Here is a 22,037-nt window from a genome sequence, read left to right as displayed (position 1 = left end):
CCGTGACAGGGTGCGTGAGCATATTATTCACTGAGAGGAAAAGATGAAGCCATTGACAAGGGTGATGCCTCCAGACGATTAGCCGTGCCGTGACAGGGCATTGGATCATTTTCCCGTGAGATGACCGAAAGTAGCCATTGACAGTGGTGATGTATCACATAAAGCCAGCCATGGAAAGGAATGAGACTGATTGGATGAAGATAGCAGGAAAGCAGAGGTTCAGAGGAACGAAAAGCATCTCCATTCGCTTATCTGAAATTCCTACCAATGATTTACATAAGTATCTCTATCCCTAGTCTATTATTTATTATTCGAAAACACCATTATCACTTTATATCTGCCTGACTGAGATTTGCAAGGTGACCATAGCTTGCTTCATACCAACAATCTCCGTGGGATTCGACCCTTACTCACGTAAGGTATTACTTGGACGACCCAGTGCACTTGCTGGTTAGTTGTATCGAAGTTGTGACAGACAATAAAACTAGATCAGAGCACCAGGCCTTTGAAGCCATGGATATGTATCACAATTTCGTGCACCAAGTTTTTGGCGCCGTTGCCGGGGGTTGTTCGAGTTTGGACAACTGACGGTTCATCTTGTTGCTCAGATTAGGTAATTTTCTTTTTATTTTATTTTCAAAAATTTTTCAAAAATATTTCTAAAATTTTCTCATCTGTTTTCGAAAAAAATAAAAATGTTTTCAAAAAAAAAAATTTTTTTTTTATTCAGAATTTTTAAGAATGAATTCCAGTGTTTCATGAAGCATGTGAAGCATGGCTGGCTGTAAAGCCATGTCTAATTCTTTTGGATAGAGCATGTTAGGCTTGTCATGTCTGAATTACACTCATATTTTGATTAAAGCTTGGCTGGCTATTAAGCCATGCCTGACCCTTTGATTGGAGCTTTAAGACTAACATGGCAAGATTCTTGGAATTAATATTAAAAATTTTGGAATCTTTATTTTCTTTTTCAAAAGAATTTTTCGAAAAATATAAAATAAAAATCCAAAAAATTAGAAAATCATAAAAATCAAAAATATTTTTGTGTTTCTTGTTTGAGTCTTGAGTCATATCATAAGTTTGGTGTCACTTGCATATGCATCTTGCATTTTTCGAAAATTCTCATGCATTCATGGTGTTCTTCATGATCTTCAAGTTGTTCTTGGTAAGTCTTCTTGTTTGATCTTGATGATTTTTTGTTTTGTGTCTTTTCATGTTTTTCATATGCATTCTTGAATTCTTAGTGTCTAAGCATTAAAGAATTCTAAGTTTGGTGTCTTGCATGTTTTCTTTGCATTAAAAATTTTTCAAAATTATGTTCTTGATGTTCATCTTGACATTCAAAGTGTTCTTGGTGTTCATCTTGACACTCATATCATTCATGCATGCATTCATTGTTTTGATCTAAAAATTTCATGCATTGCATCATTTTTAGTGTTTTTCTCTCTCATCATAAAAATTCAAAAATAAAAAAAAATATCTTTCCATTTTTCTCTCATCAAATTCGAAAATTTGAGTTGACCTTTTCAAAAATTTTTAAAATCAAGTTGTTTCTTATGAGTCAAATCAAATTTTCAATTTGAAAATCTTATCTTTTTCAAAATCTTTTTCAAAAATCAAATCTTTTTCAAAATTCTTAGTTATTTTCGAAAATTTCAAAAATATTTTTCAAAAATCTTTTTCTTATTTTTATACCAAATTTTCGAAAATAACATAATCAATTAATGTTTTGATTCAAAAATTTGAAGTTTGTTACTTGCTTGTTAAGAAAGATTCAAACTTTGAGTTCTAGAATCATATCTTGTGATTTCTTGTGAGTCAAGTCATTAATTGAGATTTTAAAAATCAAATCTTTTTCAAAATTAGTTTTTAAAATATCTTCTTATCTTATCTTTTTCAAAAATATCTTTTCAAAATATCTTTTCTAACTTCCTAACTTCTTATCTTTTCAAAAATTTGCTTCAACTAACTAACTAACTTTTTGTTTGTTTCTTAACTTTTTCAAAACTACCTAACTAACTCTCTCTCTCTAATTTTCGAAAATATCTTCCCTCTTTTTCAAAAATTTCTTTTTAATTAACTAATTATTCTTATTTTTCTTTTTAATTTAAAAAAAAAATTTCGAAAAAAAAAATCACTAACATTTTTCAAAAAACCATTTTTCAAAAATCACTAACTCCTTTTCAAAAAATATTTTCGAAAATTCCCCCTCTCCCATCTTATTCTATTTATTCATTCATATCCTAACATCTCATCTCACATCTCTAGCCTCCTCACAGTTGTGTTTCTTCCATTATATTACATTCTTTGTCTCCCCCTCTTCTTCTACTCACACAGGGATCCCTATACTGTGGAATAAAGGATCTCTATTATTATTATTATTTTTCTGTGCCTTCTTCTTTGTCATATGAGCAGGAGCAAGGATAAGAACATTCTTGTGGAAGCAGATCCAGAACCTGAAAGGACTCTGAAGAGAAAATTAAGGGAAGCTAAAATACAACAATCCAGAGATAACCTTTCAGAAATTTTCGAACAGGAAAAGGAGATGGCAGCCGAAAATAATAATAATGTAAGGAAGATGCTTGGTGACTTTACTGCACCTAATTCCAATTTACATGGAAGAAGCATCTCCATTCCTGCCATTGGAGCAAACAACTTTGAGCTGAAACCTCAATTAGTTTCTCTGATGCAGCAGAACTGCAAGTTTCATGGACTTCCATCTGAAGATCCTTTTCAGTTCTTAACTGAATTCTTGCAGATATGTGATACTGTTAAGACTAATGGAGTAGATCCTGAAGTCTACAGGCTCATGCTTTTCCCTTTTGCTGTAAGAGACAGAGCTAGATTATGGTTGAATTCTCAACCCAAAGACAGCCTGAACTCTTGGGATAAGCTGGTCACGGCTTTCTTAGCCAAGTACTTTCCTCCTCAAAAGCTGAGCAAGCTTAGAGCTGATGTTCAAACCTTCAGACAGAAAGAAGGTGAATCCCTCTATGAAGCTTGGGAAAGATACAAACAGTTGACCAAAAAGTGTCCTTCTGACATGCTTTCAGAATGGACCATCCTGGATATATTCTATGATGGTTTATCTGAGCTATCAAAGATGTCACTGGACACTTCTGCAGGTGGATCCATTCACCTAAAGAAAACGCCTGCAGAAGCTCAAGAACTCATTGACATGGTTGCTAATAACCAGTTCATGTACACTTCTGAAAGGAATCCTGTGAGTAATGGGACGCCTATGAAGAAGGGAGTTCTTGAAGTTGATACTCTGAATGCCATATTGGCTCAAAATAAAATATTGACTCAGCAAGTCAATATGATCTCTCAGAGTCTGCATGGAATGCAAGCTGCATCCAACAGTACTCAAGAGGCTTCTCCTGAAGAAGAAGCTTATGATCCTGAGAACCCTGCAATAGCAGAGGTAAATTACTTAGGTGAACCTTATGGAAACACCTATAACTCAACATGGAGAAATCATCCAAATTTCTCATGGAAGGATCAAAAGCCCCAACAAGGCTTTAATAATGGTGGAAGAAACAGGTTTAGCAATAGCAAGCCTTTTCCATCATCAACTCAGCAACAGACAGAGAACTCTGAACAAAATGCTTCTAATTTAGCAAATCTAGTCTCTGATCTATCTAAGGCCACTGTAAGTTTCATGAATGAAACAAGGTCTTCCATTAGAAATCTGGAAGCACAAGTGGGCCAGCTGAGTAAAAGGATCACTGAAATCCCTCCTAGTACTCTCCCAAGCAATACAGAAGAGAATCCAAAAGGAGAGTGCAAGGCCATTGACATAAGCGCCATGGCCGAACCTGTGAGGAGAGGAGAGGACGAGAATCCCAAGGAGGAAGACCTCCTGGGACGTCCAGTGGTCAATAAGGAGCTTCCCTCTGAGGAATCAAAGGACTCTGAGGCCCATCTAGAGACCATAGAGATCCCATTGAACCTCCTTATGCCCTTCATGAGCTCTGATGAGTATTCCTCTTCTGAAGAGAATGAGGATGTTACTGAAGAGCAAACTGCCAAGTTTCTTGGTGCAATCATGAAGCTAAATGCCAAATTATTTGGCATTGATACTTGGGAAGTTGAACCTCCCTTGTTCATCAATGAACTAAGTGATCTGGATCAACTGACATTGCCTCAGAAGAGACAGGATCCTGGAAAGTTCATAATACCCTGTACCATAGGCACCATGATCTTTAAGGCTCTGTGTGACCTTGGTTCAGGAATAAACCTCATGCCCCTCTCTGTAATAGAGAAACTGGGAATCTATGGGGTACAAGCTGCTAAAATCTCATTAGAGATAGCAGACAGCTCAAGAAAACAGGCTTATGGACAAGTAGAGGACGTGTTAGTAAAGGTTGAAGGCCTTTACATCTCTGCTGATTTCATAGTCCTGGATACTGGAAAGGAAGAGGATGAATCCATCATCCTAGGAAGACCTTTCCTGGCCACAGCAAGAGCTGTGATTGATGTTGACAGAGGTGAAATATTCCTTCAATGGAATGAGAACTCCCTTGTGTTTAAAACTCAAGGATCTCCCTCTGCAACCATGGAGAGGAAGCAGAAAAAGCTTCTCTCCAAGCAGAGTCAACCAGAGCCCCCACAGTCAAACTCTAAGTTTGGTGTTGGGAGGCCACAACCAAACTCTAAGTTTGGTGTTGAACTCCCTTATCCAAACTCTAAGTTTGGTGTTGGAGAGTCTCAACAAAGCTCTGCACATCTGTGAGGCTCCATGAGAGCCCACTGTCAAGCTATTGACATTAAAGAAGCGCTTGTTGGGAGGCAACCCAATGTTTATTTATCTAACTATATTTTTCTTAGTTATGTGTCTTTATAGGTTCATGATCATGAGGAGTCACAAAAAAAATATAAAAATTGAAAACGGAATCAAAAACAGCAGAAGAAAAATCACACCCTGGAGGATCATCTGTCCGGCGTTCAAACGCCAGAACAGAGCATAGTTCTGGCGCTGAACGCCCAGAATGGGAGCATCCTGGCGCTGAACGCCCAGAACAAGCATGGTCCTGGCGTTCAACGCCAGAAATGGCAGCAAAGGGGCGTTGAACGCCCAAAATGGGCACCAACCTGGCGCTGAACGCCCAGAGTTGTGTGCAAGGGCATTTTACATGCCTAAATTGGTGCAGGGATGTAAATGCCTTGACACCTCAGGATCTGTGGACCCCACAGGATCATCTCAGGATCTGTGGACCCCACAGGATCCCCACCTACCTCAACATCTCTCTTTCCATTCATGATCATCCCTTCTTTTTTTCCATTTACCACTCACATCCATACACCCACTACCTTCAAAAATTCAACATCTCTCTCCCACCCAATCCCACCCATATGGCCGAATACACACTCCCATCCATCTCCTCCATATCTTCTTCTTATTCTTCTATTCTTTCTTCTTTTGCTCGAGGGCGAGCAACATTCTAAGTTTGGTGTGGTAAAAGCATAGCTTTTTTGTTTTTTCCATAACCATTGATGGCACCTAAGGCCAGAGAAACCTCTAGAAAGAGGAAAGGGAAGACAAAAGCTTCCATCAAGGGTCTATAGCTCAGTGGTAGAACATTTGACTGCAAATCAAGATATCCCTGAGATACCTCAGGGGATACATTTTCTTCCACACAATTATTGGAAGCAACTAAGGGTGGAACATCAAGAGCACTCCATCATCCTTCATGAAATCAGAGAAGATCTAAAAGCAATGAGGGAGGAGCAACAAAGACAAGGAAGAGACATAGAAGAGCTCAAGGACATCATTGGTTCCTCAAGAAGGAAACACCACCATCAAAAAGGTGGATTCATTCCTTGTTCTTAATTCTTCTGTTTTTCGTTTTCTATGTTATGTGCTTATCTATGTTTGTGTCTTCATTACATGATCATTAGTAGTTAGTAACTATGTCTTAAAGTTATGAATGTCCTATGAATCCATCACCTCTCTTAAATGAAAAATGTTTTAATTCAAAAGAACAAGAAGTACATAAGTTTTGAATTTATCCTTGAACTTAGTTTAATTATATTGATGTGGTGACAATGCTTCTTGTTTTCTAAATGTATGCTTGAACAGTGCATATGTCTTTTGAAGTTGTTGTTTGAGAATGTTAAATATGTTGGCTCTTGAAAGAATGATGACTAGGAAACATGTTATTTGATAATCTGAAAAATCATAAAAATGATTCTTGAAGCAAGAAAAAGCAGCAAAGAACAAAGCTTGCAGAAAAAAAAAATAGGCGAAAAAAATAGAAAGAAAAAGAAAAAGCAAGCAGAAAAAGCCAAAGCTCTTAAAACCAAGAGGCAAGAGCAAAAAGCCAATAACCCTTAAAACCAAAAGGCAAGGGCAATTAAAAAGGATCCCAAGGCTTTGAGCATCAGTGGATAGGAGGGCCTAAAGGAATAAAATTCTGGTCTAAGCGGCTAAACCAAGCTGTCCCTAACCATGTGCTTGTGGCGTGTAGGTGTCAAGTGAAAACTTGAGACTGAGCGGTTAAAGTCAAGGTCCAAAGCAAAAAAAAAAAAAGAGAGTGTGCTTAAGAACCCTGGACACCTCTAATTGGGGACTTTAGCAAAGCTGAGTCACAATCTGAAAAGGTTCACCCAATTATGCGTCTGTGGCATTTATGTATCCGGTGGTAATACTGGAAAACAAAGTGCTTAGGGCCACGGCCAAGACTCATAAAGAAGCTGTGTTCAAGAATCATCATACTGAACTAAGAGAGTCAATAACACTATTCGAAATCTGAAGTTCCTATAGATGCCAATCATTCTGAACCTCAATGGATAAAGTGAGATGCCAAAACTATTCAAGAGGCAAAAAGCTATAAGTCCCGCTCATATGATTGAAGCTCTGTTTCATTGATAGTTTGGAATTTATAGTATATTCTATTCTTTTTATCCTATTTTGATTTTCAGTTGCTTGGGGACAAGCAACAATTTAAGTTTGGTGTTGTGATGAGCGGATAATTTATACGCTTTTTGACATTGTTTTTAGTATGTTTTTAGTAGGATCTAGTTACTTTTAGGGATGTTTTTAATAGATTTTGTGTTAAATTCATATTTCTGGACTTTACTATGAGTTTGTGTGTTTTTCTGTGATTTCAGGTATTTTCTGGCTGAAATTGAGGGACTTGAGCAGAAATCAGATTCAGAGGTTGAAGAAGGACTACTGATGCTGTTGGATTCTGACCTCCCTGCACTCAAAGTGAATTTTCTGGAGATACAGAACTCGAAATGGCGCGCTTCCAATTGCGTTGGAAAGTAGACATCCAGGGCTTTCCAGCAATATATAATAGTCCATACTTTGGCCAAGAATTGACGACATAAACTGGCGTTCAACGCCAGCTTTCTACCCAAATCTGGCGTCCAGCGCCAGAAAAGGATCCAAAACCAGAGTTGAACGCCCAAACTGGCACAGAAACTGGCGTTCAACTCCACAAATGGCCTCTGCACGTGCAACACTCAGGCTCAGCCCAAGCACACACCAAGTGAGCCTCAGAAGTGGATTTATGCATCAATTACTTACTCATGTAAACCCTAGTAGCTAGTTTATTATAAATAGGACCTCTTACTATTGTATTTGACATCCTGGATTGTATTTTGATCCTGTGATCTCGTTTAGGGGGCTGGCCATCTCGGCCATGCCTGGACCTTCCACTTATGTATTTTCAACGGTAGAGTTTCTACACTCCATAGATTAAGGTGTGGAGCTCTGCTGTTCCTCAAAGATTAATGCAAAGTACTACTGTTTTCTATTCAATTCTTCTTATTTCGCTTCTAAGATATCCATTCGCACCCAAGAACGTGATGAAGGTGATGATTATGTGTGACGTTCATCATCCTTCTCCCTTATGAACGCGTGCCTGACAAACACTTCTGTTCTACATGAAATAAGCTAGAATGAATATCTCTTAGATCTCCTAACCAGAATCTTCGTGGCGTAAGCTAGAATGATGGCGGCATTCAAGAGAATCCGGAAAGCCTAAACCTTGTCTGTGGTATTCCGATTAGGATTCAATGATTGAATGACTGTGACGAGCTCCTAACTCGCGATTGCAGGGCGTTAGTGACAGACGCAAAAGGATAGTAAATCCTATTCCAGCATGATCGAGAACCGACAGATGAATAGCCGTGCCGTGACAGGGTGCGTGAGCATATTATTCACTGAGAGGAAAAGATGAAGCCATTGACAAGGGTGATGCCTCCAGACGACTAGCCGTGCCGTGACAGGGCATTGGATCATTTTCCCGTGAGATGACCGAAAGTAGCCATTGACAGTGGTGATGTATCACATAAAGCCAGCCATGGAAAGGAATGAGACTGATTGGATGAAGATAGCAGGAAAGCAGAGGTTCAGAGGAACGAAAAGCATCTCCATTCGCTTATCTGAAATTCCTACCAATGATTTACATAAGTATCTCTATCCCTAGTCTATTATTTATTATTCAAAAACACCATTATCACTTTATATCTGCCTGACTGAGATTTGCAAGGTGACCATAGCTTGCTTCATACCAACAATCTCCGTGGGATTCGACCCTTACTCACGTAAGGTATTACTTGGACGACCCAGTGCACTTGCTGGTTAGTTGTATCGAAGTTGTGACAGACAATAAAACTAGATCAGAGCACCAGGCCTTTGAAGCCATGGATATGTATCACAATTTCGTGCACCAATAAGATAAGATTTTGAAAAAGATATGATTTTTGAAAAATATTTGAATTTTAAAATTTAAAACTAAGATAAGATAAGATAAAAATTTTAAAATCAAAATCTGAATTTTTTTTTTATGAAAAATTCAAAAATTCAATAAAAATAAAGAGAAAAGATATTTTTGAATTAAATGAGGAAAGAGAAAAACAATAAAATGATACCAAACTTAAAATTTTTAGATCAAAACGAAGAAAACAACTAAGAACAACTTGAAGGTCAAGATGAACATGAAGAACAAATTTTTGAAAAAATTTTAATAATTAAATAAAACCAATAACCTCTTAATTTATGAAAAAGTAAAAATAAAAACAAAAATAAAAATAAATAAACAAGCAAAAAGCAAATATTTACAATAACCAATAATAAGGCACACGTTTGTAATTCCCCGGCAACGGCGCCGTTTTGAAAGAACAGAAGATTGATGGTTTAGAAGTTATAGTAAACTCTCGTTGCAAGTATAGTTACTAAACCAAGCAATCAACCTTTCTTACAAAAGTTTTGGTTGTCACAAGTAACAAATCTCTTTAAAATTGATAACCGAGTATTTAAACATCGGGTCGTCTTCTCAAGGAATTGCAGGAAAGTATGTTCTTATTATTGGTTATGAGTCTTGTAAATTGGGGGTTTTGAAAGTAAGGAACCAGTATGTTAAATGATAAGAAAAATAAAATAATAATAATAAAATAAACTCTTGGCAAGGTATTAGAATTGAAAGTCCTATCCTTATCAATTATGATGAGAATTTGATTTTAATCCCACTTTGTTAACCTCTAACTATGAAGGTAAATCAAGTGGATTAATTAGCTTAATCCTCAGGTCCTAGTCAATTCCTATGGAAAGACTAGAGTTATTGGAGCAACTCCCAATTTCAACCACTATTTTATTTGACAGCTTAAGCGTTACCAATTACTTAACCAAAGCCAAAAGGGAGAAAATATCTAAATTAAATTAAAAGCATCAATATAAAATAAAGCAAACCAATCTTAAATCTGAAATACCTCCAATAATATTAATTAAGAAAATCATAACATGAATGTAGCATAAGTCAAATTGAAAAGATAAATAATAATTAAAAGTATATAATAAAAGTAGAAAATAAATAAGAGGAACATTGAACCTGTGATGAAGAAGAAATAATCCTAAATCCTAAAACTAAATCCTAAGAGAGAGGAGAGAACCTCTCTCTCTAAAAACTACATCTAAATCCTAAAATTGTGTATTATGAACTTATTCTTATGAATAAATGGATTCCCCCACTTTATAGCCTCTAATCTGTGTTTTCTGGGCCGAAAACTGGGTCGAAAACAGCCCAGAAATCGCTGGAGAAGAAATCTGCCACGCTGATTTTCGAAACTGCGACCCATCCGCGTGGAGCACGCGTTCGCGTCACCTAGCTTCAGGGCAACTATGACATATTATATATCAAATCGAAGCCCCGGATGTTAGCTTTCCAGTGCAACTGGAACCGCTTCATTTGAACCTCTGTAGCTAACGTTATAGTCGTTTGAGTGCAAAGAGGTCAGGCTGGACAGCTTAGCAATTTCTCCAACTTCTTGTATTCCTTCCACTTTTGCATGCTTCCTTTCCATCCTCTGAGTCATTCCTGCCCTATAATCTCTGAAAATACTTAACACACATATCAAGGCATCTAATATTAATAAGAGAGGATCAAACATAGGGAACTTAAGGCCAAAGAAGCATGTTTTCAATCAAAGCACATAATTAGGAAGACTAATGTAAAACCATGCGAATAGTATGAATAAGTGGGTAAAGAGTTGATAAAAACCACCTAATTGAGCACAAGATAAACCATAAAATAGTGGTTTATCACCCACTAAATAACAACTCAATACTATCCTTTGATGCCTGCAAAATATATACCTGAAACAATACTATATCATTGTTAGTATACAAAATTATATGATTAATGTAATTATAAAATTTTTTATCAGGCAAATAAAATAATACGGATTTTTATGATAATTCTAATATTCTCAAGCGGTAAATGTATAATAAGAATGCATTACTCATTAGCACCTAGAATTTGTCAATTTTTTAAATTGATAGTAATAAAATTTAATAACTTAATAAATTTAATTAAGAGATTTCGTTATTACCTTTTCATTATAAGCTCTTAAAAACTTCTCTATATACCACATTCATCGTGTAGTTATCTTCCAAGTGTCCGTGATCTTGCAACAGCACTCGCAGACCATCTTTACTCGTTACTCTTGCTTTTATTTTCCAAACTTTTTCATTACATAATTTACCATAGGTAATACTATTGATAGAATCGTAGGCCGTTAGGTATGAAAAATAATAAACAGAAAAAGAATTATGTCTGAGGTACGAATTTTCTAGATGATAAATAATTGTTACAATTCACTATTACTCCTTATATATATCTACACACACACACACACTCATTGTACACAGTAATAATTAGCCAATATTTTTAATGGAGATATTTGCTACAATTAGGTAAAAATTATGCCATTATCTTTTATTAACCTTTATGATTAATTCAATAGAGATACTTGCTCAATATATATATTATCTACATTAATTATGTGCTAATATTTTTAGGAAAGAACTAAAAGAAGAGATATATAAATATATATAATATTGTTGTTTTATAGGAAGCGGATATAAATTGCTACATTCTTTTTTATTATATTGTACAACTTAAAGTTATAGTATCATGTTACTATTAATTATAGATACTTGCTACAATTATATCAAATTTAATTATAAATCTAAATAAATAAAATAGATAACAATCAATATTATTTTTTTCTTTTTTACATTCAATATTTACTGTAAATATAAAAAGTAAAATAACTAATGAATAAAAATATGAGTAGAAAATAAAATATAATAATTAAAATTTAATTTGTTAACTAATTAATCTTGTGTCTATACAATATTATTATTATTATTATTATTATTATTATTATTATTATTATTATTATTATTATTATTATTATTATCCACTAATTAAAGTAGAAGATAAAGAATCATATAATTAACGAACCATTATTAGGATGGGTGAGAATTATAGCATGAATTATTGTGAATACAATTATTTACTAATAAAATTGTGGATAGAATTAATTATTGTAGATACAACTATCTACTAATAAAATTATTGCACATAAATGAGAATTAGAACTATATCAATTAGTATAATTAGAATGAATAAAAATATTGATGATTGATAATTAGTTTAATAATACATTGAATATTGATTTGATATAATTATACTAAAGATATTTTCTTAAAATAATATAATTATACATTATTTATGAGCTAATTGTAATATAATTAGAATAAATTCATTTGAAAGAAAAAAAATTCATGTGTAATCTTTATAATTTACAATAATTTCTTTATTTATGTATACGTATATATTAATTTTGTCAAATAATTCTAAATATTTCCTTATTTATACATACATATATATTAGTTATACATAAAAATATTTAAATCACATATATTAAATATTTTTTGTTATAATTATTTATATATATTATTCCACAATGTGTGCAATAAGCTTTTATGTTTGATATCCATATATATAGCCTCCAAGCCCAGCCTCATTCATACGCAAACTGTATACAATTTTTTTAATAGAGCAATTTTAATTTTTCATTTTATTTTCTTTCACGTACATTTTTTTTCCTTTAAATAGTAATATTTTAATTTTTTTATTTTTTTAAGTACACTTTTATTAAGAATTGCATTACTAATCTAAAATACAAAAAGAGAAAAAAAGGTGATACATATATTCAAAAAAAAAACTTAAATATCAGAAAAAAGAAATCTTATATTAAAACATTTAAAAATAACATCTCCAATAAAAATAGTCGTAATATATAAATTGAGACAACAATTTAAATTTAAATTAATGTAAACGAATTTAATCAAATACCAATATTAGAACTAAATTACTTAAATAATATTTAATATATTCTAGTCCTTAGACACGTATAGATTAGAGTCATTTTCGTAACGACAACTAACTAAAACATCATAAGTTTGGACATTTAGAATTCGTGCAAATTCATGCAAATTCAGACCATCTTCTTGTTAAATAAACTTCATCATCCGCTATCCATGCAATACCGCAAGGTATAGAATTGCCACATCAAAAAACTAAACTGACCCTTATTCCCCTCAATGGCATTGCATTGATGCAAAAGAAAGCTGATAATTTCTAAAAAAAATCACAATATGTTATAAAATTATTTTAATAACGAAAAATTTAAAATAAAAAAATTTAAATATATTACCAATCGTTGAAATTGCATATCCAAATTTGACACAAATTTAGCATAACTGGACTTAAATTGAGGGAATTCAATCTTATTATGTGCTCCACTTCGAAGATTTCTGGGCAGACGTAGAAAGCATGGAAGGGATGGAACTTGAACTTGGCCTACAAAGCTACGTGGAAACAATTCCTCAATAAAAAATCGAGCTCCTCCCAAGAAATCTAATTTTACCCACATTCCATTAGGTTGGTCATAACATGTGAGTAGATTCAACCATCCTTCGGTAAAATAGAGTTTACTGCCTCTTCTTTGGACGCTTACATCCATGTAGTTAGAACTCGAATCAGTGAATACAATTCGATGAAGTATTTCATGGATGTGATGCATTGTAAATGATTGCGGCAAAAGACAATCGCACTAGAACATTAGACGAAAAGAATAAGTTGGAGTAAGAATAATTATTAAATTATCAAAAGAATAATATAATAAAATGAGTATATAAAAAATACTATACAAAATTATAAATTGTACCTTAAAAAGATTAACTTCGATGAAAAACGAAGAATACATTCTATGAAGTAGGGAAAGAAGAATAATAAATTTAAAGAAAATGAGTTGACTCTCAGATCTAGGCTCATGTACCACAAAAAATTCTATATATAGACTTTATTAAAAAAATATGTAAATTAGTTATTATTAAGGTAATTTTTTTTATTTACGTTAGTTATACATCATATATTTGTTTTGTTAAAATTATATGATTTTATCATATCATATCATGATTAGAATCATTATTTTTTTTTTTTATCTTAAATAGAGTAACGTGGCCAACTTTATATCATTATCATACCATAATAATAATAATAATAATAATAATAATAATAATAATAATAATAATAATAATAATAATAATAATTGTAACACCCTACCATACAGAGACTTATGCTTAAGTCATAATTCAGAGATGGCAAGGTATTACGACCTCTAAAACAAAAATTTAGTACGTATAGTAGTATGAATGATTGATTATAACTAGGAGCCTTGTAGAAAAAAAAAGGATAAACAAAAACCGCAACTCAAAGCGCAACACTCCGATCACTAACACAACGAGCAAAGGATAAGCTAACGCAAGATCATATATATAAAGAGTATCAAAAACAGGAATATCAAGACTCAAAATCCGGCTGCGAAGGTAACCGGTTCGAGCATAGCAATATATACATATAATAAAATAAGGAAAACCCCAAGGAAAACCCAAAGGGACATAAATACCGAAAACCTAATCTCCAAAATCCCCTCTAGAAGGAGTCATCACAGTTTGTATTATTTAATGGAGATAAAAGTAGCTAAACAAAATATATATCCCAAAACAGAGTCCCGAGAACAAAGGATCTTCGCTAATCCAGAAGTCTCCAGCATGCCTCAACGAGAAGCCTCGCGTCCTGCATCTGAAAACCACAAAATCCGCATGGGTGAGAACCAGAGGTCCCCAGTATGGTAACAGCTTCCACATATATAATACATAATAATAGAGGAAAGCCGAAGGCAATCCTAGAACTTCCTCCAGGAAATATCAAAGCTTATAAACAAGCTAAACCGTAAGCGGCAACTAACTAAAGATCCTTCAGTCTAACTAATACTTCCCTTTCTACTTCCTTCAGACCTCCCAACAACCAGCAGGAGTATAATATAGCAAACACAGTTATATCAGACAAGAGATTTACAAATAGGAACAGATAAGGCATTTAGGCAATTAGCAAGTAATATGCAGTCAAATAGGCAATCTCAAACAATTCATGTAGTATGCTTATGATGCATGCCTGTCCCTAGTGGCTGATGATATCATCTGTCGGTTATAGAGCCAACCCGACAAGTCCTGGTAGCTAGCCATTGGACTGTCCCTCTGTCGTGCATCCCCAACTCGAGTTATACTCATCATAAACTTGATCATAATCATGATCCATATCCATCACCCTCACTGGTGAATATTTATCCATCACCATCACTGGTGAATATTTATGGGGGCGAGCTCATCCGGGCCTTTCACAGTGCCCGGCCACACTTACGACATAGGGTCAAAAGAGCTTCGAGTCTCAACCTGGAGCACATGGTGGCTAGCCATTGCTACTACCCAGGGAAACCCTCATCTCCAATGGTGGAAGTGCAAACCTTCACAATTCAATCAACATCATATATGCATTTATACTTGGCCATAAACATGGCTCCGCCGTAACACGGCAATAATCTAGCCATCCGGCTCACGGTTAAATCCATAACCAGCCAATTCATTAACAATTACGGCCCTTCGGCCCATGGCACAACAAGCACTTCCACCACCATTCTCCGCATCTCACATAATCATCTTTGATCCTCAATGATCATTCATTTTTCCCTTGCTTCACTCGCAAGTTACCACATTCACTAGCCCTTTTTCTCATGCTAGGCATATCATAATGATTTAAGACATAAGTGGTGAGATCGGAGGCTTAGAAGTATGAAATTTGGCTTTTAAAACTCAAAAATCAACTTTGGGATGAAAATAGGTCCACGCGTACGCGCACTCCATGCGCACGCGTGGATGGCGCTTTCTCGAAGAACGGCGCGTACGCACCAAGTGCGCCTACGCGCGAGGGGTCATTCTGCTAAAAATTTTCTAAGTTAAAAGCTGCAGAATTTACAGATTCAAACCCCAATCTTCCGACGGACATAACTTCCTCATTTTAAATCGTTTTTCACTCGTTCTTCGAACGGCATGGACATCCCGGATCCAATTTCATTTCTAAACAGATTTGGCACAAATCAGAGATCCGTAGTCCAAGTTATGTCTCGTCAAAGTATGCCCAAAAACCATGTTTTCATACAAAACCACAAGGTGCCATTTTCAAAACAAGCCACTTTCAACTCTTTTCAAAATCAATCAAAACATGCCAATTTCAACCCTTCTCTTTGAAATCATTCAAAATATACCAAAATCAACAACAAGCCATCCTCAACTCACACATTGACATTTTACCAAAATTCCCAAAACCACATCCAACCATTTTAACACTTCTCTATCAAATGGCTAAAGGACAAACACAATATCATGTCATACATCCTTCCTCATCCCAATTTCCAACAATATCATTTCCAATCAACAATCACTATACATAATCAACATCATACTCACCATCAACATGGTACCACCCACCAATTCAACCTTAATCATCCATCAAGCATATATCACAACATGCATTTCTTATATATCACACAATCAAGGCATCAATATTCATAATCACATATATGAACACATCATATATCTCAACCATTCAACAACGCCAACAATTCAATGCCTATCTTAGGGCCTCTAGCCTAAGTATTTCCTACCACATTACATATTAGATACGGAAAACTAAAACCATACCTTAGCCGATTTCCCAAGCTCAACCGGAGCACTTCCAAACCACTTGTCCACAAGCTCTCAAGGTATCAACACCTCCAAGAACAGATTTTATCACACAAAACCCTCTTCCAAGCTTTCCAAAATCACCAATCAAGCTCCAATATTCACATATACACAACCTAAGCCACAATCATCATACCCATACACAACATCTCAATACCCAAACATCATAGAACAACAAATTATACTAGGGTTGAGAATCTTACCACACCCAAGGTCCAAGGAGACAAGATTAACCTTCTCCTTCAAGAGAGTTGGGTCCTATAACATCAAAGAACCCAAAATCTCAACATTTTTGCTCATGAAACTCGAAATCAAGGGCTGGAATTTCGAACAGTAAAACGTGGCTTACCTCAAGATTGATTGTATGGGTTTTGTAGAGCTCTCCGCGGTGAACGCGTGGCCGCAAACGGAGCGGCAATCGGAGCTCTAGATCAAAAGTTATGGTGGTTTGAAGATCAAGTGAGAGAAGGAAGTTGAGAGAGTGTTCTTCCCCCTTCCATCTCAATTTTCAGCGTGTTTTGGTGTTGTGTGAGGAGAGAGAGTGCTGAAAACTAGGGTTTTGGTTTAGTTATGTTGGGCCAAGGGCCCACTTTGGGTCCGGTTGGTCCGGTTTGGCCCGTTCGGTCCAATCTTGGTCTGATTTCTATAAAATTGGTACCGAAATTCTCGTCTCAATTTCCTCTATCACATTTAGCCATAAAAATAATATTTTTGGCTTTCTAGAATAAATTCTCATTTATGGGTTAATTAGCCATTAATTAACCGGGTCTTACATTCTACCCACCTAATTGGGAATTTTGCCCACAAAATTCAAATTCAATTACCTGAGAATAAGTGCGGGTAATCCGTTCGTATCTCCGACTCAAGTTCCCAAGTGTGTTCTTCAACACCGCCTCGACTCCAAGCCACTTTGACTAATGAAACCTCTTTTCCACGCAGTCGTTTGATACTAGTATCATCAATTCTGACTGGAGCCACTGGAAGCATCAAATCTTCCCTTAACTGAACCGATTCGGGTTCTAACACATGGCTAGCATCAGGGGTGTACTTCCGAAGCTGCGACACGTGAAACACGTCGTGCAGGTTCGAAGGATGAGGTGGTAGAGCCACCCGATACGCCACCGGCCCAATCCTCTCCAGGATCTGAAATGGACCAATGTATCGAGGATTCAACTTCTTTGCTTTAATCGCTCTACCTACTCCTGTGGTCGGAGTAACCTTCAGGAAAACATGATCTCCTTCCTCAAATTCCAAGGGCTTCCGCCTCTGATCGGCGTAACTCTTTTGGCGACTCTGCGCCGTAAGCATCCTGTCTCGGATTTTCTTGACTTGTTCAGTGGTTTCAGCTATCATTTCTGGCCCCAACAAGCCTTTCTCTCCAGCTTCATACCAACATAGTGGAGATTGACATTTCCTCCCATACAATGCCTCATACGGAGCCATTCCGATGCTCGCATGGTAACTATTATTGTATGCAAACTCCACTAACGGCATATACCGATCCCAACTCGTCGGTTGGTCCAAAACACAAGCTCTCAACATATCCTCTAGTGTTTGGATCATCCTCTCAGATTGACCATCTGTTTGAGGATGGTAAGCTGTACTCAAGCTTAATCGGGTTCCAAAAGCTTTCTGAAATGCACCCCAGAATCTCGAAGTGAAACGAGGATCTCTATCAGAGATTATAGTAGCAGGTACACCATGGAGTCTCACAATCTCCTTTATGTATAACCGAGCTAGCTCCTCAAGGGTGTAAGTCATCCGAATGGGCAAAAAGTGAGCTGACTTTGTCAGTCGGTCCACAATCACCCAGATAGCATCAAAACCAGTCCTTGGCAATCCCGACACAAAGTCCATTGCAATACTTTCCCACTTCCATTGCGGAATCTCTAAAGGTTGCAACATCCCGGAAGGTCTTTGATGTTCAATCTTTACCTTTTGACAAGTTAAGCACTTTGAAACATATTCCGCCACATCATTCTTCATACCCGGCCACCAAAACATCACCTTTAAATCATGGTACATCTTAGTACTTCCCGGGTGAATGGAGAATCCGCTTTTGTGTGCCTCCTTTAAGATATCTTGCCTCAAAGTGCCAATATCCGGCACAATGATCCTACCCTTGAATCTCCATAACCCATCTTTTTCTTCCGACACTCTCCACTGTTTTCCTTGCTCGATAGCCGGTAACACCTTCCATAACGCTTCATCATTTTCATGAGCCTTTAGGAGTTCGGACTTAAAGTCACTTGAGATTTCTAATCGGCTCAAACACAAGGTTCCAGATACTTCTCGAGCACCAATTTTTAGACTCTCGAATCCCTTGAGCAACTTCTCCTCTTGAAGCATCATCCAAGCCGCATATAACGACTTCCGACTTAACGCATCCGCCACTACATTTGCCTTTCCCGGATGGTAATTCAACTCAAAGTCGTAGTCCTTCAATAATTCCATCCACCTCCTTTGCCTCATATTAAGCTCTTTCTGATCAAAGAGGTATTTCAAACTCTTGTGATCGGAAAAGACTTGGAACTTAACCCCACAGAGATAATGCCTCCACACCTTCAAGGCAAATACGACCGCAGCGAGTTCCAGATCGTGCGTAGGGTAACTAACTTCATGAGGTCTCAACTGTCGTGAGGCATACGCCACCACATTATGATGCTGCATCAGCACGCACTCTAGACCCTTCAACGATGCATCACAGTACACCTCAAAAGACTCGTTCGGCTCAGGTAACACTAACACAGGTGCAGTGGTCAACTTTTTCTTCAATGCCTGAAAGCTCTCCTCGCACTCAGGAGTCCAAACAAACATAGTGTCTTTGCGAGTTAACTTTGTCAACGGCAAAGCTAATTGCGAAAAGCCTTTGATGAACCTTCGGTAATAGCCAGCTAAACCCAGAAAACTCCTTATCTCAGTTACTGTGGTTGGTTGCTTCCAATCCATCACAGCTTCTACCTTAGTTGGATCTACGGCTATTCCCATCTTACTCACCACGTGACCCAAAAACTTTACCTCATCCTTCCAAAACTCACACTTAGACAATTTCGCATAGAGTTTCTTCTCCTTTAAAATTTGCAACACGGTCCGCAAGTGTTCCGCATGCTCTTCTTCGGTCTTGGAGTAAATCAGTATGTCGTCAATGAAGACAACAACGAATTTATCCAGAAACGGACGGAATACTCTATTCATGTAATCCATAAACACTGCAGGAGCATTCGTCAACCCAAAAGACATCATAGTATACTCGTAATGACCATAACGAGTCCTGAAAGCAGTCTTAGGGATATCCTCACCCCTCACCCTTATCTGGTGATAACCGGATCGCAAATCGATCTTGGAGAAAACCCCAGCTCCTTGTAATTGATCCATGAGATCATCAATCCTCGGCAATGGGTATTTATTCTTTATGGTGACCTTGTTCAGCTGCCTGTAATCCACACAGAGCCGCATACTTCCATCTTTCTTCTTTACCAGTAATACTGGAGCACCCCACGGGGAAACACTTGGTCGGATAAAGTTCTTACCCAACAATTCCTCTAACTGAGACTTTAGCTCGGCCATCTCTAATGGTGACATTCTATAAGGAGCACTTGAGATTGGTCCCGCCCCAGGCACCAATTCAATAGCAAACTCGACCTCTCGATTAGGTGGAAATTCCTCAATATCATCGGGAAACACTTCTGGAAACTCACACACTACCGGAATCTGATCCAACCTTTGATCATCACCCGAAACACCAGCGGTTAACAACAGGATACCCTGACATTCGATTCCAGAACAGTTCACCATCATCGAATTCAAGTAATAATTATTCACCACGACCGGCCCTTCTGTATCTTCCGGCATAAAGTACACCGACTTTGTAGAACAATCAAGCAGGACATGGTTCTCAGATAACCAGTCCAATCCCAAGATAAGATCAAGACCGATCATCGGCAAGCAGATTAAATTATGGACAAAATCACGCTGCTTGAACCTGAACAAAACTTTCGGGCATCCTAGCCTAGTTACCATGGCTTCATGGGTAGCATTATGTACCTTTAGGTCATAACCTAAGGTTACGATCTTCAATCCTAACTCATGGGCTTTCTCAAATGCAATAAATGAATGCGATGCTCCCGAATCAAATAAAGCATTTAAAGTTTGACCAGCCATTTCACAATTACCTCGAATGAGTGTCTCAGATCCTTCTGCACCCACAGCTGAGGTGGTGAACACCCGACCAGTCTGTTGTGCTTTCCCAGCACCTTGCTTTTGCTTCTCTGGACAACTTGCGGCTTTATGCCCCGCCTTTCCACAATTGTAGCACAAACCCCATCCAGCCTTGCATGGTACTCCCGGATGGTGACTCCCACACCTAGTACAAGCTTGATCATTCTGAGGCTGCTTCCCAAACCTTTTCCCTTGGGAGTAGTTGTTGTTGGGCCTCCTAAAAGAACCTCCCCTCTTGAAAGACAGACCTCTAGGTGCAAAGCTCTTCCCTCGGTTCTGTGGAAATGATCCTTTGTGACTTTCTTTCTCAGCGGCTGCCCTCTTCACACACTCTTCAGCAACCCTACACTTGTTCACCAATTCGGAGAAAGTCCTAATCTCCATTGGCCCCATCGAACCGAAAATATCACTCCGGAGTCCTCCCTCGTACTTAACACACTTCCATTCCTCATATTCCACCGGAGTCCCTTGACACATACAAGAGAATCTGAACAGCTCCTCAAACTTGTTAGTATACTCAGATACGGACATAGTACCCTGCTTCAGCTGCAACAATTCAAGCTCCTTGGCCGTCCTAGCAGAAGTCGGAAAGTACTTCTTATAGAACTCTTCTTGGAAGACATCCCAGGTGATATAATCATCACCCTGCTGCAGAAGACGACGGATACCTTGCCACCAATGCGACGCTTCACCTGTGAGCATATAGGTAGCGAACTCGACACGCTGTCCTTCAGGTACCACTTGTGCTTGCAGTGCTCGCTCTATAGCCTGAAACCATGTATCGGCCTCAGTCGGGCTAGTAGTTCCCTTGAACTTAGGTGGATTAACCTTCAAAAAGTTTGCCAGTGTCATCGGGCCCTGAACTCCACCTCCGTCATTACCATGGTTGTTCATCTGTTGACCAAGAGCCTCAGCAGTGGCTTGCATAGCAGCAGCCATATTCTCCAACGCAGTCATAAAGTTCACCGGGTCATTAGGGTTAGTCTCCGATACACGAGTATTAGTACGACCTCTCTCACGGCTTCTACCGCGTCCACGAGGCGCCATCTAGTTCCTATACACACCAAACAATCGATATTAAGTTGATCAGTCTCAATATCGGAAGTTTAGTGCTTCAAAGTCCCAAATGCATGCTCATGAACGTTTATGCCAACTATATCATGTAGATATACTAACAGCACATAACACACATACAGAGAATGCACAGAAGCATAGTCAGTCCATTCCTCAGGCTCTACAGGAACGAACTGCTCTGATACCATAATGTAACACCCTACCATACAGAGACTTATGCTTAAGTCATAATTCAGAGATGGCAAGGTATTACGACCTCTAAAACAAAAATTTAGTACGTATAGTAGTATGAATGATTGATTAT

The 22,037-nt window shown here is 37.3% G+C and overlaps 1 non-coding gene and 1 pseudogene across 1 annotated transcript; one reads left to right on the top strand and one right to left on the bottom strand.

The window, feature by feature from the left end:
- The window catches only part of LOC148573085 (uncharacterized), a 52,557-nt pseudogene that overhangs the window by 20,381 nt on the left and 10,139 nt on the right, over nucleotides 1–22,037 (top strand).
- LOC148573086 (small nucleolar RNA R71) lies at nucleotides 2,942–3,049 on the bottom strand. Its single transcript, XR_015905647.1, has one exon. It is a non-coding gene; the product is annotated as a small nucleolar RNA R71 (small nucleolar RNA).

The sequence above is a fragment of the Arachis ipaensis genome, chromosome B2 (assembly GCF_059453495.1).
Source record: "Arachis ipaensis isolate K30076 ecotype BB chromosome B2, ASM5945349v1, whole genome shotgun sequence".
Lineage (NCBI taxonomy): Eukaryota > Viridiplantae > Streptophyta > Magnoliopsida > Fabales > Fabaceae > Arachis > Arachis ipaensis.
This window is presented reverse-complemented; position numbering and strand designations above follow the sequence as displayed.